Below are 6,975 nucleotides of genomic sequence, written 5' to 3' on the forward strand. Positions count from 1 at the left end.
GTGTGTGTGTGCTTGTACATATCTATCTATCTGTCTATACATTTATGTGTGTGCGTCCGCGTGTACTGTTTTTATCATAATTATCATTACTATCATCATCATCATAATTATAATTTTTATTATTATTAGCATTATTATTATTATCATAATTATAACTATTATTATTATTATAATTATAACTATTATTATTATTGTTATTATTTTTGTTATTATTATTAGCATTATTATTATTAATGTTATAATGATAAAGATTGTGATGACGACAATGATAATGATTCTTATGATCATCATTATCATTATCATTATTATTATTATCATTATTATTATTATCATATTATATTATATTACTATCATTATTTCTATTATCATTATTGTTATTATCATATTTTTTAATTATTATTTTAATTATTGTCATTATTATTCCTACAACTATCATTAATATCTCCAAATTATCATTACCGTTATTATCATTCCTATCATCATTAGCATTAGTAGTAATGTTATTATTATAATTATTAGGTACTATCATTACCATTATTGTGATCATTATCATTACTACTGTAATTATTATCATTATCATTATCATCATTGTTATTGCTTTTTTATTATCATTATCGTTATTACTGTTTTCATTATCTCTTTTGTTATTATTATTATCATTATTATTACTATTTTCCTCATTATTTTTAATATTATTAGTATTATCATTATTATTTTACATAATAATAACAATAATAATTATTATTATCATTATCATTATACATTATAATAATAATAATTATTAACATTATTACTATTATTATTATCATTAACATTCTTCTTATTATTATTATCATTATTATCAGTATTATCTTGATTGATATAATCATTATCATTATTAATATGATTAACATTATTATTATTATCTTTTATCATTATTAATATTATAATTATAAAAATTATCGTTATTCTTATAATAATAATAATTATTATTATTATAATTATTATTGTTACTTTTATTATTAATATTACTATTATCATCATTATTATTATCATTATTATTGCTACGGTTACCAGTTATCATTTCTGTTATTATCATTGCCAGTATTATGATGATAATGTTAGAAATCATAGACGCATTGCCGTTTTTGTCGCCGTACTACTCCTAGTACTGTTGATGAATTGTGATGATGATATATAATGATAAATAATTCTCAGTCATTATCATCATAAAGCAACATTACATTCGTCAGCACAAAGTCATTACCTTGACAACAAATTATTAATATAATCAATATTATCACAATTAACTTTCCAGCACTATTACAACTATTATTATAATTTTTGATAGCATTATTTCAATCACTGTAACTACGCACGTGTTATTATAATATATTATATTTTCGATCACATAATTCCTTAACGATTCAGTGATTAAATGATGAGATAATCAAATCCTTTTTTCAGTCTAGTTGTTGACATTTCTTTCTCTATCGGACACTTAATTATCATCATCAACTATTCAGCGGAAGGACGCTTAGGGTCTCACTTTGAAGATTATACATATTTTTTGTTCATTAATACAAATCCTTTTGTACCCGGTAGTTGTTAGTCCACAGGATAAGGAAGAAAAGGAATATGTTTTGGAAATACTGATATACTGGGATGTGCATAGTATGAGGCCAGGCATTGCATTTGTAATGGAAATCGCGTGTCTGTCCACAAAATGTACCTCTGAATACTCACTGACTCTTGGAGCAGTCAGAACGCCTTGCTCTTACAAAAACGTTCTCCGATTAAACAAAAATCATTTAAGAGCCCAAATACCGACGGGGAAAATATCGCGTTAAAGTTATAAAAATCAATAATAAGCACACAATAGTTGATTTACGTCGTACAAGGCAAGGTTACCATAGGAACGTAACCGCTGTGAAAAATCGATCAAATTCAACCCCTTTGTTGTTCCCCATTTCCGGGTCGGTCCGTCGATTCAAACGAGTTCAGGGACGAAAAATGTTCCCTTTTGACCCTGGCGGACGCAAAAACACTGAGCCCGGGACCCAAACATCAGGGAAAAGAGGAAGGGAAATGATCAGCTTCGGGACGGAATCCTTTCACTCCCGGATGGACTCAAAATGGCCTGGGAGAGTAATAGCCCCCATCATTAGTATGCAAATATTGGCCCGCTACGTGTCATCAACTTCTTCCCGCGTCCGCGATGGAAGACGTGACTAAAATATCCCCGAAAAGGAATGGCAGAAAAATAAGGGGGGTTTTCCGAGAGGGAAATTCCGACTTTTTCCCTCCACCCTTCTTTTTTTTCTTCTCTTTCTTATTACAGTTCTTTTTGAGGAGGTAGGCCTAAACAGCTGGTCGCTTTTCCCCCGAGGTTCGCTCCTGGGATGACGCGGGGTTGTGGCCGGGTTATTTAGTTCTGCAGGGAGAATGGGACGCCTCAATGGTGCCAGGATTATGGTATGGTGGCGGCTGCTGTTAGAGGTGTGGCGGCGGCTGCTGTTAGAGGTATGGTGGCGGCTGCTGTTAGAGGTATGGCGGCGGCTGCTGTTAGAGGTATGGCGGCGGCTGCTGTTAGAGGTATGGTGGCGGCTGCTGTTAGAGGTATGGCGGCGGCTGCTGTTAGAGATATGGCGGCGGCTGCTGTTAGAGGTATGGCGGCGGCGCACGGAAATGACATCTGGGGAATGCTTTTGTTGCAGAAATGAGTTAATCATTTTGGTATTATTGACAGTGGTACTAATTTGATGATAATGGCACTAATATGATTTCGGCTGAATATGTCAAAATGGCATGGTGTATCGTATATATTATTGTTCACGCTATTATCATTATTATTTCATTATTAGTATTTGAATTATTATTATTATTTCATTATCAATATTATTTGAATTATTATTATTATTTCATTATCATTATTATTATTAGAATTATCATTATTTCATTATCATTATTATTATTTGAATTAGTATTATCTTATAATAATAATAATAATAATAATAATAATAATAATAATAATAATAATTATTATTATTATTGTTATTATTATCAATATTAATATTATTATTTTTATTATTATTATTATTATCATTATTATTATTGTTATTATCATTATTATTATTATGCTTATTATTATTATTATTATTATTATTATTATGATGATGATTATTATTATTGTTATTACTACTACTACTACTGCTATCATTATCATTATGATCATGATCATGATCATCTTCATCTTCATCAATAACAATATTATCAAAATCGTCACCATCATCATTATCATCGCCAGTACTATAACAATGATTATAATAATAACAATGTTCATTGCTATTGATATACCAAGTATCATTAATATTAATATGATCAATATCATTGCTATTATCATCATAACTTTAGCAGCCATCATTACTTTTTTAATCACCATGACCTATATTGCTCCGAAGATTACAAGGGCCTCCATCAGCTCGCCTTAACCCTCGCAGACAGCTCACAACGAGGCCGCGTCTGCTCTCCATCCCCGCGTGGGAGGAACCGTGTAAGCCGAGCATTATGGTGGCCGTGCTTCTCCCTCGCCCCTCCCTTCCCCTTCCTTTTCCCTTCTTCTCCTCGTCTCTGCCCTCCCTTCCCTTCCTATATTCATCCCCTTTTCTTCCTCCTCCTTCTCTCCCTCACTCCATCCCTTCCTCCCTGTCTTCTCCTCTTCCTCCACTCTCCCTTCCCCCTTCCCACCGTTCCACCGCTTAACTGTATCTTATCAAAGAACTTGCCTCTGCTAGGCCTAGGCCTATTTGAAAGGGAGGGCAGATGCTGGAGAGGGGGTAGTAGAAGAGGAGAGTGAGATAAAGCATAAACACACACACATTATATATATATATATAAATATATATATATATATATATATATATATATATATATATGAGAGAGAGAGAAAGAGAGAGAAAGAAGAGAGAGAGAGAGAGAGAGAGAGAGAGAGAGAGAGAGAGAGAGAGAGAGAGAGAGAGAGAGAGAGAGAGAAAGAGAGAGATGATACTGATGGTGATGAAATGCTGAAAAATCCAAAGCAGCAGAAGGCTTTGGGGGCTTCGGGAGTACGTGAACACACACTCACACTCACACGCGCGCACTCACACACACACACACACACACACACACACACACACACACACACACACACACACACAGTAACTTGTGTTGTGGACAACTGTTGGGAATAACGTTAAACGCAACAAAACTCAAACATCATTTAGTGTGACCTGCGTTTCAGTGTCAAAATTACTTGGTGCTTAAACATCATCATATCTCACTGCGCCGAAACCGTATCCACTGTACGGGAGTATTTGCTTCCTTAAGATCTTGGCGAGGACCCATTTGGCGTTCCTGGAGGATGGTTTTCATTGTGTGTATTTCTCCACATGGACAGGTGTTGAGTTAATGGTAAATGATGATGTTAAATGCCGCCTCGTTGTCCTCGTTGTTATCTCTGTTACTTACTTAATGTATCGTTAATGAATGTTGAGAATACCGTTTTAGGACCCTGTCTGGCGTTATTAATGGAAAATGCTTGTTGATAAGGTTAGCAGTCAGTGAAACTGAACATCTTTAAATGCAAATCTGTCGCATAACAGTTTTCAGGTTTTAGCAATCTGTGAATCTGGAAGTACTCTGTACTTGGTGACGTCACAACAGGCTGTTTGGCAATGCTGCTAATGTGGCGCGGAATCGACTGATATATTTTCTTAGATCCGCTTAATTGTTTGGGCGGAAATGATTACTTAATTGTTTGGGCGGAATTGATTACTTAATTGTTTGGACGGAAATGATTACGGGCGATTACAGATTTAGGTTGAGAAGCTGCAGAGCAAGTTTAAAATGAAATCCAATCATTTTGAGCCTTGAAATTTTGATATAGCAGCAGTGACGGGAAAATGAGTGAGATAAAATGAGGAAGATAGAGAGAAAAGATGATTGAATATAAGTGGTCATGAGAAAATACTACTACATAAGGTTGCTTTAATGGCGTATCGTAATAGAAGAAATTACTGTGGACTCTTTCTTGATTCTACCAATCTTAACAGGTTAGCGCATGTCCACGAAAATGTCTATCGGGCCATTCGGTATGCACCATTAAAATCCGTCATTTGTAGAGATCTTGACTGATTATCATTACAATTTGTTTTATTCGAGTATAAATAATCAGAATGGCGTTATGATAAAGGATAAGAACAGTTTGGGGAACAAGGAGAGTCACACCTAAGCTTATTTACCCAAATTCTGCTTATTTCTTCAAGAACAGTGAGAGTATACAGTCCTTACAGTTTGTTGAATAGTACTGTGCAATTATCGTAACATTTAAGCCATTCAAAACACGCTTATGAAATGTCTGCCAGTGATATCTGTTTCTAGATATGGGTACAGACGCATGCTCACGTGATGGGAAGTATACGATATATGTAAAGAATTATACAAACTATAAACATAAACAGGTGAGAGAGGTTGGACCAATATTAGACTCCTTGGCGACTTAGCACTTCTGGAGCAATTTATGTGTAAATGCAATTAGTAGACTAGAATTGCTGTGGGCTAAACAGCAATTAAAGCATCATTATGTAGTAAGCAGGATGTGGGGCTGCTTACATTTTTGCAGCTTTGTTTGGACGGAAACCTGTTAATGAACCTGATCAAGTTGATGGATTTGGTTTTAAAGGAGCGGCTCAGCTCTCTTTAAGGCTTCGGCTCTTGCACCAACTGTACTTCTGACGATAGTACAAGCTAGATTTTTTTGAGTTTCTGATATTACAGTATCTCATCAACATCTTCGTAAACCCGTTTCTCAGACATTTTTTGCCATGCTGCTGAGAATATTAATTGGAACCATTTTACTCCATCTGAAGATCCCATTATAACTAAATAATAGCACAGTATTTTACATATTCTTGGACAAGAGTATCAACCAGAATCAAGTGAGTGAGGGATAAGGCATGTTTAATATTACTTTAAGTTCTGCTTACATTGAGAAACACCCAGTTTAATTGGGAGAATCATACCTGGTGTAAAACCGCTGCATGAAAGTTTATGATACCACATATCAACTATATAATGCATCTGTGGGAGATTTTTGCTGGTGCTATTCCGTCACATAAATAGTAGCCTGTCTTAAAAACTGACGGTGGTTTTGTAGAGTTTGAACCTACCAGAAAAGCTATCATTCTGAGGTTTATGGGTAAAGAGAGTAAATCCCTCTGCCTATTTACACTTTTCAAAGTCTTTAAACCAGTAAAGTATCAGAGTTTCCTTGTTTTCTCTAAGAGTTGTTTTTTTGCTTTGAGAAAGATGCCCTGGACTTGGATTATGTGTTGCCTTTCTCATTTTGGGAACATGCTGTAAGATCATTTGCTTTAGACTGGCATGTCATGGCGTGATTCATGCTCAGAAACTTTGGTTGTGGAGGTCACATCCTTGAGGCATCGCGACTGCCTGGGAATGGCTAGCGTAACCACCAAGTAGGACGGGTTGGCTTTTGTCCATTTGGTTCAGGTTATTCTTTACAGCGGAACAACTGTGGCAGAAGATAGCTCTGCCGGGTCCTTGGATGTATCATCTGCAAAGTTTATCTTTAGAAATGACTTTTCAAATACCCTAATTGAGACTTGCTCATCGATCTCTCTCATCACTGCTCATTTAACCAGCCTGCTCACCAGTTATTTGTTCTCTGGGTGGCAGAAGTAGATGGTATTGACAAGAACAGAGCTGTGTGGTGCAGCGGTAGCGATCTCGTCAAGCAATCTCGCTGACCTGCGTTCAAATCCCTCGCCGCCAGTGGATGGTAACCCCGGCCATTCCTTGCACACAGGGGGTAATTTAGAAGCAAAATAAAACAGACAGCATGTCACACCAAGAACATATATTGTAACAAATGGAATAAAGCTAAAATAGTATTATTATTAATTATCATTTAGTATATTTATATTGATATTCCAT

Source organism: Penaeus chinensis, chromosome 2 (assembly GCF_019202785.1).
Source record: "Penaeus chinensis breed Huanghai No. 1 chromosome 2, ASM1920278v2, whole genome shotgun sequence".
NCBI lineage: Eukaryota > Metazoa > Arthropoda > Malacostraca > Decapoda > Penaeidae > Penaeus > Penaeus chinensis.